The 21,980-nt window shown below is 39.4% G+C and overlaps 1 protein-coding gene across 7 annotated transcripts in view; it reads right to left on the reverse strand.

Moving 5' to 3' along the window:
- LRRC4C (leucine rich repeat containing 4C) overlaps positions 1-21,980 on the reverse strand; it is a 1,197,418-nt gene that overhangs the window by 163,872 nt on the left and 1,011,566 nt on the right. The gene's annotated exons all lie outside the window — the stretch shown is intronic.

Raw genomic sequence — 21,980 nt, forward strand, 5'->3', positions numbered from 1 at the left:
TAGCCAAAAGGAAAAGGGAAAGCGTTCCCATTCCTGCTTGGCTTCTCATTCGGCGGCAGCTACCATTTCTTTTTCCACGTCAGCTACCCATTCACACTCTATAACCTTGCATTAGTCACTTGGTTTTCATTTTTTGATCCGACCCGAACCAGTGATTATTGCGCATCCATAAGACATGGTCTTTTGCTGACTTCTTGTATACATCACTTTATTTAAAAACTACCTGTTGGGAGATTTTAAAGTCGGAGAAAGTGATGCCAAAGCCACATGCTTGGTAAATGACACAGACGAGTTTTGAACCCAGATTGACTCAATACCAATGCTCCACTTTGGCGACTACTTCTAGGTCGTATGGGGGAATACATCTAAGATGTTCAGAGGCATGCAGGCTGCGGTTGTCAGCTCTGAATCCCAGGAGGTGAATGTCTCACCCTGTGGGGAAATGGATTTGCCACACTTGTCACTGAATGCTCTTACTTGAAGAGAACTGAAATAATTAGTAAGCAAGCTAACTGTCCTACAAACGCACATGCAGACTAAATTGTTATTTAACAGTGATATAAATGTAGATATGCATTCAGTAGAAGTTGCAGGCACTGTCAACAATGACAGGGTATATGTTCAAGGAAATTTCTTGATAAAAGCTCTTTTAGAGGAAAAAATTACCCAATGGACAGTGGGATCAGGCACTTTGTCACAGTTCCAGGTAGCCCATCTGAGTGACCAAAAGCTTGCACAGGACAAATGCCATCAAAATGAGATGTCCCAGGAGAAGAGGAACATGGTGTTAACAAGGCAGGTTTGTCTAAGGACATACAGAATTCTGTGTTTGTTCTCCGTTCCTGATTTGTAGGCATTTAGTTGGTGAAACAAAACTATCACGTTATTTCGCTGTGTGCTGGTGACTTTACCTGGTGTAATCTTCAGCAAACAGCAGAGGACAGCATCTTGTAACCAGAAATACAAAAAAAGCAAATAGAAGGAATTCAGTAACTTTGCTTAAACACTGAGAAAATATGGATGTGTCTATTGTGTTTATTAATTTGATTTAGCAGGCTTGAAGCTGCTCTATTCAAGCATAATACATACTTATGATTTGGATCTTTATGCTACAAATTCTGAGAATAGATAGTCTCTTTTCACTTCCAGTTCTACTAAACAGGGCCAGAATATCCCGTGATAATCTTATGAAGTTTGCCTCTATCGTCACACATAGTGACGTGTGAATTAACATCTTTAGACCAACTTCTTTTGAAAACTACTTTATTGTTTTATTTATTGATAAAAGGCCATATTTAGTGGGAACTTACTACAAGCGTGATGCTAGACAAAATGTGATGCTAGATAAGAATGTTGTATTTCAGAACTATAAGGTAGCCTAATAGTTATTTAGTCTTCTTCCTTGAAATACAGATGAAGATACTCAAGTCCAGGTAGATTTGCAGGTTTCTGTTTCTACAATGACTACCCACCAACCAGTTCCCACCCCATATAGTCTTGTTTTTCAATGCCTTCATACTTAATTTTTTTTAAAGCAATAACTGGCATGTAATGATAAGTTTATGAGTGTCAAGATCAAAGTATGGGGGCGCCTGGGTGGCTCAGTGGGTTAAGCCGCTGCCTTCGGCTCAGGTCATGATCTCAGGGTCCTGGGATCGAGTCCCGCATCGGGCTCTCTGCTCAGTGGGGAGCCTGCTTCCTCCTCTCTCTCTCTCTGCCTGCCTCTCTGCCTACTTGTGATCTCTCTCTGTCAAATGAATAAATAAAATCTTTTATAAAAAAAAAAAGATCAAAGTATGTTCTAAGTATGTTACAGATATCAACTCATGCAGTTCTCTCAACAATTTTATGAAGTAGGTATAATTCATTCCCATTCTATCTTATAGATAATGAAAGTAGAGGTGAGGTTAAATAAGGGCACCCAGCTAGGAAGTGATGGAGGCAATGTTTTTAACTCAGGTTATTTTGCTTCAGAGATCATGGTTATAACAGATACTTCCTATTATTACTTATGGCACTGGACAGAAATGATTGGCTCATGTCTGTACTCTCCCCCCAAAGCAAGATTGATTTAATGAGAGCATTTTTTTTTTGTATTTCTAATATTATCCACATAGTTGAATGAATAAATGTCTAAGTCTATGACATATGGAAGCATATATGTCTTTTGGCTCTTACTGGATATTCTTTTCACTATGGTATACAAAATGTTAGAACTTACTGCAATTAGTAAACAGAAAAACTAATAAAATAATTTAATTGGAGAATTCTAACTTGTATCAGCTAGCTGATGCTGTGTAATTAACCATCCTCAGACCTGGTAGCTAAAGTCAGAAATCATTTATTATTTCTCATGAGTCTGTAGGCCAGTCAGAGATTGGTAAAATTGTTCTGATCTTGGCTGGGTTCACTGTTAGCTAATCTAAAATAGACTCAGCGAGGGTCACTGGGGCAACTCCACTTCACTCCATATATCTCTCTCCCTTCATCAGCTTGGCCTAAGCAAATTTCTTGGCAATAGTAGAAGTCCAAGAAAAGAAGCAGAAAGGCATGAGTACATTTTCATGTTTCTGTATGAATCAAATTTGCTGACTTCTCTTGGCTAAAGCAAATCACTTGGTTGAGCCTATTGTCAAGGAATTGGGATAGGTTATCCTACCTTTCATGGGAGGCCACTTTAAAGTTACATGACAAAAGAGAGTGAAGAATCAGGGTGATCACTGCAATGAACCTGAACTTCTACCTCTTACAAATAACGAATTTCCTTAACAATTACAGGGACTTGGAGGAAAGAAGAATTCTCATTCAATCGGTCACTTATTTATTTAAACAGATAAGTGTTAACCTCCTATTATGTGTCATGCATTATGAAAATTATCGCTAACTCTTCTGTTACCCCCATTGCCCTAACCACATCTGTTGATGCTAATTCAAAAATGGCTCAACATCTGATCGATTCTCTTTACTGTATTACTTTAGGAGACCACTCTCAGTTTCCTCTGTGGACCCTTTGGCACTGCCCTTTCTTCTTACCCATGCCACCCCATCTCTAGTGCCAGCTAGCTTCTGAAAAAGAAGCTCGGCTCGGGTCATGATCTCAGGGTCCTGGGATCGAGTCCCGCATCGGGCTCTCTGCTCGGCGGGGAACCTGCTTCCTCCTCTCTCTCTCTCTGCCTGCCTCTCTGCCTACTTGTGATCTCTCTCTGTCAAATAAATAAATAAATAAGTTAAATGGAAGAAATAATTAAGGGAAAATATGTTCCATATGTACAACAAGAAGCCACAACAATGGGGGAACTCTCTGCAATGCATAGGACAAACGAATCCTATTTTAAATATGTAACTATTCCTTAGAAATAACTACTAGAAATAAATAGGAAAAATTAAAAAAAAAAAAAAACAACCTTACAGATGAGTGGGAAAAATACATTACTAGTTGATCTGCTGAAGACCTGGTTATTTTAACATTTATTGGTACCTATGTTATTTCGCACCATGCCTGGCCTTTTGGCCTCTTACTACCTTTTTTTTTTTTTTTTAAAGATTTTATTTATTTGACACAAAGAGAGAAGTCACAAGTAGGCAGAGAGGCAGGCAGAGAGAGAGAGGGGAGGAAGAAGGCTCCCTGCGGAGCAGAATGCCCGATGCGGGACTCGATCCCAGGACCCTGGGATCATGACCTGAGCTGAAGGCAGAGGCTTTAACCCACTGAGCCACCCAGGCACCCCTCTTACTACCTTTTGATTGGTGAATGAACTATCTTCTGTGGGGAGGAAAGTGGGTAGGTAGTAGGCATGCCAATTACAAGCAACGATGATACAACAAGGACAGAATTTTACCAGCTGTAAGTATAAAGAGCTGGGTGAATAGAGGAGGTAGTCGTTACCTCTCTGTGGGGGCAATCCCAGAGGACTTCCCAGTAGGAAATCTAAATGTGTGAAGAGCTTCATGAATGTTAGCATAGAGTTGATGGAGGCAGGATTGCCATTTTGCAGGTAGAGAGCACAGAATGTGCATTCTAAGAAAAAAAACAATTTGTGGTCCCAAGATTGGCGGGGCTGAGATGAGCTAAATTAGGTATTCAGCCATGGGAAAGGTGATCACACTATCAGATGCCAAGTAGAGATCAAAAGAGTTCAGATTCTGGAAGCAATCTTCAAATTTTCCTTCTAGGAAGATATCAGTTGCAAATGAGCTCTGGGAAGGAAGGGAACATCTGTGGAATGGAACCTCTGGGGTGGAAGGGAGCATCTTAAGAGAGAATCCTCCTGCTCTGAGGTCCACTAGGCAACATGACAAATTCTAGGCATGACTTAAAGTAATAAGAAAGCTGATGGAGACAATTGCATGACAATTTGGCAACCGATCCTAATTCAATTTAGACCCCATTACATTACTTTTTAAATGGTGACCCAAGCCCTTGTAGAACGCAGTCTCTTTTATCAAATATTTCTAAGGGAGATGGTATTTGTGCATAGAAACTACGTGGTGGTATTTTTGTACTGTCTAAATTAGGATGCTTTGCACGGAGAAGAAAATTGGCCATAAAGGTATCTTTAAAACTCCACCAGGAATTAGTAGATGGTGTGAATCCAGTTGTGTAGTTTGAGAAGACAGCTGCATTTTATCTAGCGAAATCAGCACTTGATACTAAACAACTCCTAAAGAATGTCACTTTACTTTAGCATTTACTGTGCAGTGCGGATTCAAGATATGATAGTCTTGTTTTCCCTGCCATATTACTATTGTGTCTTCAGGAAATGAAGTGCACAGATTTCAAAATTCAGTTCTCTTCACATTGAAGATGCATTAGCACATCTGTGATGCCAGGCCTCCAGCTCCTTTAGAGGCACGAGATGCAAATAATGTTAAACAATCTGCATTTGTTTTTTAAATGTTCAGGTTTCTCCCATAGACAGCATTTTTGAGGAAAGCAAATGACTGGGAGAAGCTTCAGATTTGAAAAATAATAATAATAGCCTATTGTATTTACATGGAAAATGGAAATACCTTTCTCATTTGAGTGAACTCATCCCCTGAACACCAAAAATAAGCACTTTTAAAGAAATAACACTCAGACTCAACTTTCACAGTGGGAGGGGGTTGGCAATCCTTGGATTCACTACACAGATTTTTTTTTCTGAAGTCAGCAACAACTATATGAGTTTTAGAGGGGAAATTCGATGTAAAATAAGTACCCTCTGTGACAGGTGACTACTGTAAGATGCATTGCGGAGTTGTGGTCTTACTGAATATATTGCTTGAACACTAACTGGTAACTGATTGAACTTTTGACATCTTACTACAACTTTCAGTTGGCAATCTTCCTGAAAAGGATTTTGGTAAAAGTTCAAAAAATCTTGTGCAAGTTCACGTTTTCCCTAAGATAACAGTTATGCCACATTGCAGAGGACCTAAATAGATGCTTTTCCAAAGAAGACATAAAATTGCCAACAGGTACATGAAAAGATGCTTAATATCACTAGTCATCAGGGAAATGTGAAGTAAAACCACAATCAGATACCCTCTCATACCTGTTAGACTGGGTAGTCTCAAAAAGACAGGAGGAAGGGACACCTGGGTGGCTCAGTCCGTTAAGCATCTGACTCTTTTTTTTTTAATAAAGATTTTATTAATTTATTTGACAGACAGAGATCACAAGTAGACAGAGAGGCAGGCAGAGAGAGAGAGAGAGGAAAGCAGGCTCCCTGCTGAGCAGAGAGCCCGATGCGGGGCTCGATCCCGGGATCCTGGGATCGTGACCTGAGCCAAAGGCAGAGACGTTAACCCACTGAGCCACCCAGGCGCCCCAAGTTTGGGATTTTCAAAATACCTCACAAGGGGCAGTAGGCACATGAACTGGAGAACAACTGGACCTAGGAGAACAATTTGGAAACCATGGGAGGTTATGGGGATTCAAACAAAGGCAACAGCTTTGGGATTAGAGAGGGGGAGAGTAATTTAAGAAATGCCAAGGTTTAGAGTTTACAAAATTTTATTAATGTGCAAACTTGTTGTTTACTATTTGTGCATGTGTATGTGTGACATCCTAAATAGAGACTACCCACAACTTCCATGCACTATAATGAAACACTTCCTAAAAATAAAGCTCTCCAAGCAGAGAATGAACTACCAGTTAAAACTGTCACTGGAGTGGCTCAGAACACAGGCTGTGGTGGTGGGTGGGTCTATAACGCAGGCTTCAGCTGGATATGCAATTCCACACATTGTCCTTGATTAGACTTCCACTGGCCCACGATCGCAAAATGGGACACGTAAGGGCAACATAGTGGGTCTGTCTTATTAATATTTTGAATTGAAAGCAAACACCTTCCATTTATGATTAATTCTATCCCATATTTTTACAACTATAATTTCCTTTCTAATTTTTATTTAGTAATGTTTGATCGTACATATCTGGTTAAAATAAAGAGCTGGAAACACTCTTTCAAGCCACTGTATATTTATTCCTATTCATGATGTGAAAGGTGTTAAAGTCTGTGACCCACTAGACGGCCTTTGAGAGCCCTTAGGACTCTTAAATTTTATGCTCTTCTTGGAATATGTCTGCCTGGAGAAGTGTTTTCGTGTAGATCAACAGAATAGGATGATTGACATTATTCAATCTTTCATAAAATAAATCAATGTGTCAGACTCTGAAACCGCAGAAAATGCTCCCCAAATTTCCAATACAGCCTTTTTAGAAAGCAAAATTTCTGAGGTGAAATTGATGACATCTTATAAACACTTGTTCAAATGTTCCATTCACAGGAAAACACAACACTGGAAAAATGTTAAGAACCAAATTGCCAGCATCACTCGCCAAAGTTGGATCTTTTAGCGCTTGATACAGTCCTGTATCAAGCCATTATCTATAGGTACCTTTAGGGGCTGAGGGGCCAACAGTCCAGATTCCCTTCCTTAGGGTGGAAAGCAAAGCTGCTGACAAGCAATGCCATTACGCTAAGCTTCAAGTCATAGAAAGGTGCCTCTAAGTGCCTGTGCAGTCAAATGCCACAGGATTTCAAATGAAAATGACATGAATTAATTTCCTGAGAACAAAAAGAAAAGGAAAATCGAGAAGAAAGGCAGCTTCTTGTAACGCAATATGCAGATTAATGGTACCCACTGATGGATTGAAGTGTCAAAAATTCTCCTTTCAGATATAAATGAAGCTAGTGAAAGAGTTTGGGGGGGGTTCTCTCACTTTCTCTCTTATTCATATGAAATATTAACTGATCAAGTCAAAGTAAAATTTGTTTTTCTTGGTATCTTTAAAATCTTCTCTAACCCAAATGCTAACCTTTGGAACATTAGTCCCTGGGTGGAAGGGCATATGGTTTTCCCAAGGGCATCTCATTATTCTGGGAAGAAAATTAAAATCCCTTCTATTGACTTGGGCAATCTTGCTTCTCCTGCCATCCTCCTTCTCTTAGCCTTTCTTCAACTGTATCTTACAGCATCTTCTTAGCTTCTAAGAGCACTTAGCTGCTCTGCTTCTCCATCTTCACGGGGCCCCTTTCTGTGCCAATGTTAGTGTCTTGGCCCTAGTTCTCTCAGCTTAGAACATTTCCTTTCTGTTCTTGGCAGGCACTGATCTTGATCTTGACCTCAGAGAGGCCATTTCTCCCAAGCAGGTGAAGTAGCCACCTATTGTCTTTCTATCACATCACCATAGTTTAATTTTGTGCAGAACATTTATGTGACTGCCTTTAAAAAAAAAAAAAAAATCTGTGGAGTTGCTTATCTCTGCTGGAATGTGTTGTTCCTGGGATTGGAAACCTTGCCTTTCTTGTTCATGGCTGTATCCTCTACTCATAGAATGCATAGTGAAGATGCTGAATTCAAATTTTTGGTAGAAGTGCCAAAATGGTAAGAGTGAGGTCAGGAAGCCACTGTACAGCATTGATAAGGTAGGGATTTGAGAAGGAGGCATGCTGCTCCTCTACCAGCCATTCTGTCAGTGTCCTGGGGTATAGCTTCATTGAATGACAACTATGCATCCAATCTTCTTTATACAAAACAGGGAAGAATTTATGTTTCTAATTTCTAGCCATACGTTTATAATACGGGTAAAATCTTGGGCACTTGAGTTCAACACTTGAGGTTTGAATATTGGTTCCACTACTTCCTAGGTATGTGACCTTAGGTAAATCATTAAGCCTCTCTAAGCCTCAAAGATCTCATCTATCAGTGGTCATACGTATCCTACACAGTTATGAAGTTAAAATAAAATAGTGCCCATGAATAGTTAGCACAGTTGCTGGCATCTAACAGGTACTCATTTAAAACTAGTGGTACTTTCTTCCCTTCATAAATTTCCCAAGGCTTCGGCTACCACTGGTTCTCTCTTCTCTTCCACATGTTGTTACCTCGCCATCTAGGTTATTTTTCTTGGCTTTCTCTTAATAATGCAGCAAATGTGACAAAGAAAGTAGAATCTCACTCCATGCTTTTTGGAAACTCTTCCTTGATACCTCGACATATCTCATTCAGCCAGAAAGCCTGGCTAGAGGTTAAAGTAACTTTCATCTATACAGGTATGTAGCAAAATAAATGTTAAACCTGTTTTTGGAAGCATTATTAAAGAAAATGTCATTTTGTCCTTATCTTTCCTATAAAGATTTAGTTATTGTATCTTCAAAAAGGTCAGATTCCCCTTCTCTGTAAGTTTCTAAAGAAATCTTAAAATGTGGTGTGACCTTGAACTAATTGCTTTACCTTTCTATGTCTCGGTTTGTCTTTTTTTTTTTTAAGATTTTATTTATTTATTTGACAGAGAGAGATCAGAAGTAGACAGAGAGGCAGGCAGAGAGAGGGGGGGAAGCAGGCTCCCCACTGAGCAGAGAGCGCAATGCGGAACTCAATCCCAGGACCTTAAGATCATGACCTGAGCCAAAGGCAGAGGCTTAACCTACTTAGCCACCCAGGCTCCCCTCAATTTGTCTGTTTTAAGGAAGTGTAGTAATTCCTAACATGGCAGCTCTTCACTTCCTGGTAGTGAGGGGAAAATGAATTTCTCATGTTCAAAACCAGAGTCACCTTTATAACCCTCTTGCCCCCCCAAAACACATAGTAACACATTCATTGGTTGCCCAGGCTCTCTAGTACCATTGTTGATAACATTTTTTTCCATGTGTCCTTTCCTTTACACTCCACATGCTTTCTCTCCAGTTCAGACTCTGAACACCTGCCCTAGCCCCAGACCAACCTTTAGTCCCGGGTCTGTCCTGGATTCCACAGAGCCACTCACAGATGCCACATCGCTGAAAGCACCAGCTCTCATTCAGAGCAGCACGGAACATGACTGAGTGCCTACTGTGCGCCAGATGCCTTGCTTAGCACTTTACTTGCCTTGTCATTTCACTATGGCGCCCATGATTGTCCTGCCCATATTTGGAGAATCTCATTCGCTCCTTAATCATAGTCTCATTCCTCATGCCTTCTAACGTGGCCCTATTCTTCCTTGGCCATTTATTATTTAATGATCTCAGGCAGGATTTTTAATCTCAAAACCCCTCAATTTCCTCATCTGTACCATAAGGAAAAGTAATACTACAACTTCATAAGATGGTTGCAGAGTTTCTTATCTGTGGCACAGTTGGCATTTGGGGTCAGGTAATTCTTTTGTTTTGAGGGATGCTCTTGGGCATTGTAGGCTACTAAGCAGCAGCCCCGGCCTCTACCCACTAGATGGCAGTATCACCCTCCCTTCTCCCTCCCCCACAGCCCTCCCACCCTCCTTTAGATCAAGTGTCTCCACACACCGCCTAATCATCCCCTCACAGCAAACTTGTTGAAAACTACTAGGATATTGGGATTAATAAATTAGACACCTTTAGATGCTGGGCATCACCTGTTCCTTTCAGTCTCTTAGCTCTTGGGACCTCCTTGTACTTTCCCATTCCCCAGTATCACCAGAGAATTTATGGCTCCCAAGATTAGTTCTAGGTTTCCTTGCTTTTCATATCTTTTGGCAGCAACACTCTCCTATCCTACTACTGCCTTCCGAGTTCTTCCCTACCCTCCAGGATACTAGTCTCACCAGAAGTTCCCCCTAATCCTTCCAAACTGACTGATCTCTCTCCCTCTTAATACTTCCATCATCATTTTTCTATCCCAATCATGACCTTGACAAGCTGCCGTATTGTACAGTTATTGGTGTAGTTGTGTCCCTCTCCGGTTGGGGCTGAAGACTCCCAAAGAATGAGATTCTTTGTTTTCTGTATTTTGAGCCACCATAGATGACAGCACAGTTTTGGTCATATAGTGGCTGCTCATTAAGTGACGTTGGTTAAGTTGAATTTAAGACATCGACGAAATAAGTGGCTTATATAAAGGCAATGGAAGTACACTAAAATATGCCAGAGAGAAAACAATTAAGGTTGCATCCAGATGCGTGTTGAAATAATCAGATGATTGAGCCAAAAGAGGTTTACTGTTTAAATTATCCATACAACAGCCTTAGTTCTCTGCTTCTCTTCACACATGTACGAACAGCTGAGAAAGAATATAGTTGTTTGAAAACTATTAAGTGATTTGCCTACTGATGGAATGCTATTCTTCTGCTAGAAACAGGATTCATCAAATAAAGGAGGTGCAAACAAATCTACATTATTGCTTTATTAATCAAGAGGGAGGGCCAAGGAGGCAACTGTCAGTGTGAAATGATCCAAGTTACAAGTAAAATTGAGCTTTTTTCTCCACCTATACCTTTGTCTTAGAAAAAAAGCACCTCCCCCCCCCCCCACTCACACATACTTGTTTTCTATGGTGGATGAAATTCCCTGATGTCACAGAATTTGAAATCTAGACAAGTTTATACACAACCACTGTTACATGATGCAATTGTGATAAATTAGAAAAGACACCGATCTTCAAGTTGGTTAACAGGGTTTAAACACTCATCATTACCACTTAATGCCCTGTGACTATGTTTGACTGAATTACCATCCTCCAAGCATGCCCATATACTCATCCCCAGAACCTGTGGCATTGTCACTCTATGTAGCAAATGGGACCTTATGGGTGTGAATGAGTCCAGATTTTGAGATGAGGGAAATATCCTGGATTGCGGAGGTGGACCCAATGTGATCACAAGGATCCTAGTGAGAGTGAGGCAGAAGGGTCAGAGCCACAGAGAGAACAATTTGAAGATGTCACACCACTGGCTCTGAGGATATTTGAAGATGGAGAAAGAGACCGTAGACCACAGCCCCTGGAAGCTGGAGAAGGCAAGGAAACAGACTCTCCACGACAGCCTCCAAAAGAAAGGCAACTCTGCCAACACCTTCATTTTTATCCCCTCCAGATCTGAAAGACAATAGATTTGTGTTGTTTTAAGCCACTGAGATTGTGGTAATTTGTGACAGCAGCCATAGAAAACTGTGACAGTGAACTTGAACAATCTCCATTCCAAATTTCTCAGATTTAGGTGATGTCTATGTACCAGATTGCTTGGATGATATAAGAAAGGGAAAGTAGTACACACTGGTTATTTTGGGTATTTTTCTATGTTTTAGCTATTCTTTTCATAGAGTGTCTCAGTTTATCTTTTCCAGACATAACCCTTAGACACTCAGGTAGGACTGAGCACCTCAAATGATTACGCAGTGAGAAATAACTTGAACAATCAGTCAACACAATTGGTTGTGAGAGGAGGGCATGTAACAAGGCAAGTGAACCCCAAAACGTTTTACACGGACAATAGGGAATCCCCTCCGTCCCCCCAAATTGCCAAAGTCATATAAGCCTGTGGTGGCCTGGGCTTCTGTGGAGGAGAGACTGCCTGAGAAAAAGGCCAGCAGTGAGGAGAGTAGGGCCATGAGATCAGCCATTGTAGGTCCCACCTACTAGCTACTGAGCATCTAGGTCTTTCCATGCCTGAGGTTACTCGGTTCTGAGATGTTGTTGTTGTTGTTGTTGTTACATGAGCCATTGTAATGTGTGTGTGTGTCCTCATGTGTGTATATACGCCAACAGTTAGGTTGGATTTTATTTACTCAAAACAAAACAAAACAAAATCTATGTGTATGGCAAAGTGTATGGCAAAGAATATGCTATAAACATAAAACCAAATTGTTTTTTCTCTATGAAGTATAAACGCTGAGGGTAGAAAATTCAGATAATGCTGACAAAATATATTAGCCAAAATATAAATCATCTCAAATCCCACAGCTGGAGATAATCACTGTTAATATAGGACTGTTTTTTTTTTTTTCTTTTTACTTGACCATGAATACAAAACATAACAAGTAAGACAATTTGGGGTGGTTTTCTAGAGTGTGAGGCATCTAAACTTGACTTTGAAGGACAAATGGGATTTTGATAAGCAAAGACAATGAGAAAGGAATCAATATGAATACACACATGTGCGTGCAAGCACACACACACACATACATATATATGATTTTTGACAAAGACACAAAAATAATTCAGTGGATAAAGGATTGTTTTTTCAACAAAAAGTCCTGGAAAAACTAGATGTCCATATGTAAAGCTATACCACACGCCATATATAAACATTAAATCAAAATGGACCATGGACAATGTGAAGTTATGAAACTTAAAGGAGAAAACATGGTAGAAAAATCTTTTTGATCTTGGGTTTGGTGAAAATATTATAGATACGATACCAAATGCATAATCTATAAAAGAAAAAAAATAATAAATTGGACTTCACCAAAATTAAAAGCTTCAACTCTTGGGAAAATACTGTTAAGAGAAGGAAAAGATAAGCTTCAGAATGGAAGAAAATATTTGCAAACCATGTATCTCATAAAAGACTCATAAGCAGCATACATAAAGGGCTCACCAAACTTAGTAGTAAGAAGGCAGACAACTCATACAAGGAAGATGGTAAATAAGTTATAAGCCATATAGATGGCAAATTAACACATTAAAAAGATATTCAACATCATTAGTGATTGTAACCACCTTGTAACCATCTTGTAACCACCATGAGATACCACTACACACCTACTAGAATGACTAAGATCAAAAAGTGTTGGCAAGAATGTGGAGGGACTCGACAGGAATCGAGTAGGAATGTGAAATGTTACAACCAATTTGGAAGAGTTTGGCTTACCATATGATTCAGCCATTCTACTCCTAGATATTAATGCAAAAGAAATAAAAAGCTATGTCCCTATCAAGATTTTTATACCAGTGTTCATAGATTTTCATCTGTAATAGCTAAAACATGGGAATAATCCAACGGTACACCAATGCCTGAATAAGAGAGAACTGCGGCATTCCCATGTATGGAGTACTATTCAGCAATGAAAACAAACAGAATTTTAGGCACACAATAACATGGAAGTCTGAGAATAATTATACTGTGGGAAAGAATCTGAACAAAAGAGTATATACTGTCTGACTCCAGATCTGTAAATGGCAGAAAATGATCAGCAGTGGCTTGGGAACAAGTGGAGGGAGGAGCATCAGACCAGAAGTGGGATGTGGGAGCATGAAGAGACATTGGGGATAACACATAAGTTTATTGTCCTGATCATATGGGTTACCTTGATGTGTGATGGTTTCACAATATTACAGATGTCAAAGTTGTGAAATTGTACACTTTTAAAAGGTTCAGTCTATTGTATGCCATTTATACCTCACTTACGGGGAAAAAGGAAAGGGGAGGAAGAAAACAGGCAAATACGTGCAAAGGAGAAATCAGGGCACAGTCGCTGCTTCCAGGTGCCCAGAACGTAAGATGTAAGGGTACAGGAAGGCGGTCAGTAGCACCTGAATAGCAAAGGCATTAAGAGAGCAGAATTCTGAAGTTAGACTTCCCAAGCTTAAATCCTAACTCTGTCATTTACTCGCTGTGGGACCTTGGGAGATTAACTTTCTCAGTTTGCTCATTTTTTTAAAAAAAATGGAAATAAAATAGAACCAGGCTTAGAATGCAGTTTTGAGGGTTCACTAGATATGCCAAATTAATGTATATAAAATATTTGCCCTATGCAAACATGACACGGTTATAATAATTTTTGAGCATTCCCGTGATGATTATTTGTTTAACCGCTGTATTGAGATATAAGCCACATTCCATGCAATTCACTCTTCTGAACATATAAATCAATACCACATTCTTATTTTAGAACATTCTGTCATCTCAAAAAGAATCTCTCTACCCAATCAGTGGTCATTCCTCATTCTCTCCACCCTGCCGTAGACAGCCACTAATCTACTTTCTGTCTCTACCAATTAGCTTATGCTGTATTCAAACTGATACGGAACTGTATCCATACCATATTCAACATTTCGTATACATGGAATCATACCGTATGTAGTTCTTTTGTGTCTGGTTTCTTTCATCGAGTCAAATGTTTTCAAGGTTCATCCATGCCAGAGGATGTCCTAGTACTCATTCCTTTTTATTATCAAATAATATCCTGTTGTATGGAGACAGCACCTTTTATCCCAATTATTATCATTGTTGGACACAATAGTTTTGTCTGAAGAGGGAAGAAAGCAAAGGAGCAGAGGGATGAGCTTAATGGTTGTATAGCAACCCAGAAGTGGCAGGGAATTATATTTAACCAGATAAGGGAAAGGGTGGTTGAAAAAGGTGAAAATTTCATGGGTATGTGCTATCAATTCCTAGGCTTCCTTGAAGCTGCCCCCACCTAGGCTCTGAAGAAAAACAAGAGGATTCCTTCCTTCTATACAGAGGCAACCTAGTACAGAAGAATTTCCTCCTTGCTCACTTCTCCTGTTAGCATCGGCAAGTCATGTATGTCCTTAAATTATTGGTTTCCTCTAAAACTCTTGCCACCCCGCCACTCATCCCCTCCAGCCCTGGGCTCACCTCATGGAAGCCTACTGTGACGATCATACATGAACAAAGGTAAAATTATTTAGTGAACTTTTTTTTTAGAGTATATATATTTTTTACTAACATAAAACATTTTTTAAATGCAGAAATGCTTCGGTAGTACATTGTGCTAGAGGCATTTTAAAAGTTTTCTGATGACCAAAATATTTTATAGAGATCTCTGAATTTCTTAGGAATTAATAGGTAAATAAAAAACAAATAAAGCAAATAAGGACGTCCGGTTAGCCATTGTGGTTTGTTGCAAATGAAGCCCAAGTACACTCAGATTCCGTGGCAGGGAGGACTCTACCCTTTTCATCACTGTGCGACATCGTTCGCCACAATTTCTAGGATATTGGCGATGTCTCAAAGCACTTGTTTTACCGAAGCAAAACTAAATTGTGTAAGACAGTGCATCAGTCACTGCGCACAAGATTTTCATGTTATATTCTTAATAAAACCGTAAAGAGGTATTACTGATAAAAGCCTAGCTGATATTTACAGAGCAAGTACTATGCGCCAGACAGAGGGCTAAGATCTGTGCCTGCATTCACTCGCAGTAGCCTTCCTTCCCTAAAGGACCTTAAAGCAAGGGAAGAAAACAACTTTTTCAGGTTTGAAAAGTAATTGGCAAAACAGACGCTTTAACCCCGCTTGATCTACAGCTCAAGCCTTTAAAAAGGACTTGGGTTTTATTTGTATTTATTAGAATTCGGTATAATAATTGCATGTCATCTCATATACAAAGACTTTAGATTCCAAAGGAAGGACCTGGAGGGGGTATTTTGTTTCTAAGACTCCACTTAGACAAATGCCGGAAAACATACATATCAGTTCTGATATTTGATCCCTGCCTGGGTGTTTCACCTGAGCTCTTTCTAATTCAAATTATATTCCTTCACGATACTGAGGACTCCTCAGATTCTCTGTGAAATGATCTCTGCCAAGACAGAAAATGTCTCCACATTCTGTGCCACAATACTTTATTCTGTCATTTTTTCCCCCAAACTTTTGAAAACTCAACTCATCCATGCAATCTTCTGCGATCGAGGTGGAAGCCACCCAGACATTCTGTTAATATCTTCAGTGTGATTGATATTTCCCTCCCGCAGTGTGGCAAGATAGCATATGCGTGTATGTGGGCAAGCGTATATATCTTTATGTTAATGTGCATCTGTTCCTCTCCTCGCTACCATATACTATTAAGATATTAAGATCCTGGGGTCTGTCCTTGCTTCCCTCCACAGAAGAGAACATTGATTCACCTGAGTAACCCCAGTGCTCAGTTCCCCAGCATGAAGTTCATGTTCCAGAAACATGTATTGAATGAGTGAGTGAGCGTTCCATGATGACAGTGACAACCTTGAAGGAACATTCTCCTCGCACATGGGGAAAATAAGATCACGTACAAATAGAACTGCAAATAGCTTGCCTTCTCGGGTATTTTATTTTTAAGCATTCTCAGCTGAAATGTGCTGTGGAATGGCTGAGACTTAACAGGTAATTTTCATTTCACCTCTGTTTTCCAAATGGTTACCACTTACCAAATACAGTATACTTAAGAGCATGCTTTTCCCCCTTTGGGTACAACACTGCAATACAACACCAGATTCTTTCAGAGGTCTTTCCCTTCCCAGAGCGTTGGAGTTCATTCGTATCTTTCTATTTATCATGGCTGTGTGAAAAAAGAAAACTAAGGAAGAACCATGGGGTTCTAATTCACCAACTGCCCTCTTTCGTTATAAGAAGATCAGAAAAATCAAAATTCTGAATCCTGTGTACTTCTAGCTTGGTTACGTCTGATGTCAGTTTTTTCAAATGATTACTATTACTTTAAACAGTCATCGTACATATATGTTATAACATGTTCTACAAGAGTCAGAAGGTATGCCAGTGATTACAATTGGAATCATACAGCCTAGATTTAATCCCACACCTATCTCCTTTCTATTTGAATGACCTTGAGGAGCAAGTTACTTAACTTCTCTTTACCCTTGAAGGAAGGTGGAGAGGGTGTTGTGAAGACTCATTGAAATAATTGGGACAAAGAGGCTTATGTCCCAATTATATGCACAGAAAGTCCTTCCTCCATTACTTTCACCTGCCATTTTTTTTTTTTATCATGGTGGTAACATAAGTAGACTGGGGTAAATAGATTCCTCCAGAACAGACAGCAGAAGCTTCGAGTGATTCCCAACCTTTCATGGCACCAACACAGATCCATCCAAGAATGCTAGGAAGAAAACAATTTCCAGGGAACCTACAGCTAACTGGGCTGTTCCTGTCTTAGCCTTAGGTACAAAGGACTAATTGCTCACCTCAGGGATACTAACTGTTCCATGAATTTGCGGTGGTGGTCATTCCAATATCCCAGGAGAAGGAGTAGGGTCAATAACTTGGAGTTACTGACCCAGGGGAAGGAGTAGAGTCAACAGCCTGGATGAAAGAGGAGGGTCTTAGCCTGAAGGGCATTTACTTGAGCATTTAGTTGCTTCCATAGATTTGACATCATTTATACAAGGGCTAAAGCAATGCCTTGGTACCCTCCTTGAACATTTCCTTCAGCACTTTAAAGCACTGCAGAATTGTGAGTCTGTCCCTGCGGTCCCTCTGTCAATCATGCCCTCCTTTCACTGAGCCCCCAAACACCTAGCACCGCAGTGGTGATCTTGGCTTTACTCTGTTGCTGAGCAGCATGATTATGGTGTCGTAGTGCTTTCACCTTCCAACCATCTTCAAAGTCTCTTCTTAATCCCTGGCTCTGGGAATTATACCTTACATTCTTCTTGCATAGTCCTATTTGCAAATGATCAGCTGGTGTAGTTGATATTAGTTTTGAGGCCTTTCCCCCTTGCTTTTTAGCATATTACTAGAGGTCACTGCTCTTATAACAACAGGGGATGAGATTATCACTGTTAGAGACCAGGACACCAGGAGTCATGGCTCAGCCCCATTCCCGGGAAAACGTGGTAGGTCCACAGATCCACTCCCTGCTCAGGCCTCCTTCTGGTGGGAAAACAACGTGGATCATAAAAAGATAGTGTTGTGCACCTGTCTTTTAATGGCATCATTTTAATGGTATCATTTCTTATCCTTTGAAAATCTTTTCCCTTTGCAATTTATTTTATTCTCTCAATTTGTTTTACAGGTCTATTTATTTCTTCTTTAGAGAAATAGGATATACAAAGAGAATAAGCCATAATCTCATGACTCAGATCTTTTCTACACATACAAATGTATAATATATAAATTGCTGGTATCACAGAATTTCCTATAATCGGATTTTCTAAATTAATAATATACTGTGGCTATATTTCCATGTCTATACATTCAGAGCAATGGCATCACCACTGATGATTACGTGGTGCCTTATTATATCATTTCAAGTCCTTTATTGCCAGATATATAGGTTGTTTCTGATATTTGCCGTGCTGCAATGATTATGCATGTACAATGTCTTCATTCATTTGTCTACTAATTTCCTTAAGATAAATCTTAGAAAAAGAAATGTTAGGTCAGGGGCAGACTGACTTTTAAAGACTTTTGATAACATGCCATATTGGTACCTGCAAGGGTTATACCAAGTTACTCGCTCAATAGCATTTTATAAAAATGTTCTCTGTAGACAATCTGAGGGGTTTGAAGTGGCGGGGGGGGTGGGAGGTTGGGGTACCAGGTGGTGGGTATTATAGAGGGCACGGCTTGCATGGAGCACTGGGTGTGGTGAAAAAATAATGAATAATGTTTTTCTGAAAATAAATAAATTGAAAAAAAAATGTTCTCTGTCTACACTCTTGCCACTACTGAGTGTTTTAATTCTGTTTTTAATTTAAAGGCCAAAGAGGAGGCATCTCATGGGGCTTGAGATCTCCCTGAGTGTGGCTACCTTAGATTTATGGTGTAAAGATTTGTTAACCAGGACCTGAGTCATGGGAATGTGGGCATGTTTTTTCTATTACCAAGAAATCTATGAATCAGATCTAATAATGATTTCAGTCACTACCAATGCAGCCACATTTTAGAGACAACCCAAACTGGAAAAAGCTATATATCTTTTTATCAAAAAATTCCCATGGATGTGATAATAGCAAATATCCTTTTAGTTCTCTTTAGATTGAGGCAATAATATTGTTTCACTTGAAATTACGTATCTCATTTTAGGCATTGGGGGATCTAATTTATAGATATGTTTCCAGGAATAAGTGGAACTCTATTTGTTCCCAAATAAAAATGTCAATCATAAAGTAACAGTCACTGCAACTTAACCACATAGATGTGGACTTTTTGGTATGAATCACAGACCTGACAAGGCTATTTGAAACTTTCCTCGTTATAGTCTGTTGCACCATCCATTTAACCATCTTATAGAAGACGATAATTCTCACTCTTTCTATTAGCAAGAAGTCAGAAATAAAATTAATTCCTGATAGGGCTAGTTCATATTAAGTTAAAAAATTCCAAGTGGAACAAAAATCTCTATGCCAGTATTTATGCAGAACAGAAAGGGAAGAGCTATGATAATTAATCAATGGAGTTGCTGTATTTTCTGATTTCCCTGGAGATTTTAATATTTGCTCTTGTCCCTTTCTGGAACAAATACTCCACTGATCTAGGACCATTTTTTTTTTCTCCTTCTTTAAAGGTCTTTATTGGTGAAAATCTTGTTAAATCTTGTGAAAGATTTTGAGGTTTGGCTTCCCCAGGGAAGTCCCAGTCTATTTTCTTACTATTTCTCTTCTCTCTTTCAGCATAATATTTTTGTTTGTTTGTTTGGAGGACTAGTCGCTTTACTGAATGAGTTTTACTTTCCCCAGGATCTAATTAGAGCTGGGTATTTGGATGGGCAGCCCAGCAGAAGGAAGCCATAGCTCCAAATTTGAGGGCTAAAACCAGATTTCATACTTGTCCCATTTCCATCCATTTCATAGCTCACTGACAACAGTGGACAAGCCAAACAAATTCCTCAATATGTGCATTTGTGGTGATACTTTTTGACTGCCATATCTTTAGGCACAGAAATGTCCTTGGGCCTTTCTACATGTTTCTTCTTGAGATCACCTTCTCAATGACTAAATTTTTCTTCCCATTCCACTTCCATGGTTTCATTAGTTCAAGCATGGTTTTAGATACCCATTGGCCAAGATTACAACCCTGAATTGTTTTTGTTTGTTTCATCGATTAAATGTAGCTAGCAGAATATTTTAAATTAAAAGGGCTCCCATTCCACGCTTGAGTGAAATGGATGCAAGAAACCAGGCTCGTCTTTTAAATATCCGAAGTTCACATTCCATGTAGGAGCACAGGTCTGGTAACAAAGGACAGTCCCTTCTTTTCAAACTGAATAGAAGGGGTCAGGGCTTTTATAGATTTAATCTTACTTTTAATCTTATGTAATAACTTGCAGGAGTATAAGTTTGAGTGTCAAATTTAGTAGTCCTTTGACATTCTTTAAGGATATATCCAAGAGGACTTTGCTAATAACCAAAGAATATTAAAAGAAGATTCATTTATTCGTTTTAGAGTGAGAGGGACAGGGAGGGTAGAGGGGAGAGAGAATCTCAACCAGCCTTCCCACTGAGTGTAGGGGCTGGCTTGGAGCTTGATCCTATGACCTCAAGATAACAACCAGAGCCAAAACCAAGAGCTGGGTGCCCAACCCACTGAGCCACCTAGGTACCCCATTAATAATCAACTTTCTAAATGGCAGTACAGTCCATACATTTTTATAGATTACTCATGTTAAAAGGTGATATACCATCTATGCCAGGAGGTGGTATTAAATAATATCAAACATAAACCCCTCCTTCATGGTGATATCCTATTTATTTTTGAAGATTAATTCTTCCTCAAGTTAAGTATTTCATGGTGTATTGGTAAATCCCGATGACTGTCCTTCCATTATAAGAGACAAAGTTGTCCTAATCTGTTTTATTTTTTTCCTTTGCTAATCCTTAGCTGTATAGGTAAGGGGAGGTAATATCACCAAAAGTGGACCAAATCAAGTGACCAAAATTAAAGTGAACTTAGTCTTGCAAGACTAGAATCCCAACCGAAGAAACACAAATATAAAAGAAATGGCATAGCATTCCTTCATTCTAGAGGTATCATTCAGTTGAATATATTGAATGGGTCCTGCCACCAGGAATGCTTGTAGATGGTTGGTTTTGTTCTTGGTTCTGTACCAAGTATATCATTTTACTCTTACATTCATGCTTGCAATTCCTTTTCTATCCTTTCTGCAAGTTCCTTTTCCTTGGTTTTATTTTTACCAATACATTTGCCAACACATAAATCCAAGTAACATTGATGATTTATTAAATTACAATTACAAATTCCCATTGAACCAAGTACACTGAGGAGCTACCAAAGCTCACTGACTACCTCATAAACTGTTCCCTCCACAACTTCTTTACAGAATGGTTTAATAGTATGCCCGAAAAGTTAAAAATTATCTAGTGAGTTTTACTTTAGTAGCTAAAACCATAAACGCCAGTGGTCTACCATAGAGTCATCTGCTTTGTAACAATACAGACAAATGCCCATTAAGATTCTGAAAAGAAATGACTGCTCACAGACAGTTGGCAGCAATTCTGCCTTGGATCTGGCTAGCTCCTTAAAGCAAGAGAAATCATGGTGCTATGATTGACTCCCTCACCCAGGAGAAATTTTTTTACTGTGCTACTAGGTTAAGAAAGTCTTGATGCAATCTCTAACGGCCCTTCTTTTTTGCAGGTCACTCCTACACAGTGGTATGAAGGAAGAATATTTATTCCCTATTTCATTTTTTTTTTTCATCTGAAGAAAACTCCACCATAGTATTTCTCCTGGATTCTTTTACTCCATTTACTCTTTCTTCTCCTTGGTCATTAGACTTGTTTATTTGATTGGTGAACTCGGGAGCAAGACCTTTTGTCAGTTACGGTTTAACCCATTCTCTTCACCTGTATCTTTAGAGCAGGCTGCTCACAGATGCATTTGAGTTAGCTACTCCACACTGGAAATTTTATAGTCAGGCTCGCATGTCTCTGCCATGTCTGTGTCAGATGGGTATCCATGTCTGGATGGGTGAATCTACTCAAGTCTGGGGTTCAATGCTAGGAAGCCTATTTTAGCCGTACTCTGAAACAGCATCCTTACATACTAACTACATCATTAA

This window comes from Neovison vison, chromosome 7, assembly GCF_020171115.1.
Source record: "Neovison vison isolate M4711 chromosome 7, ASM_NN_V1, whole genome shotgun sequence".
NCBI classification, from domain to species: domain Eukaryota; kingdom Metazoa; phylum Chordata; class Mammalia; order Carnivora; family Mustelidae; genus Neogale; species Neogale vison.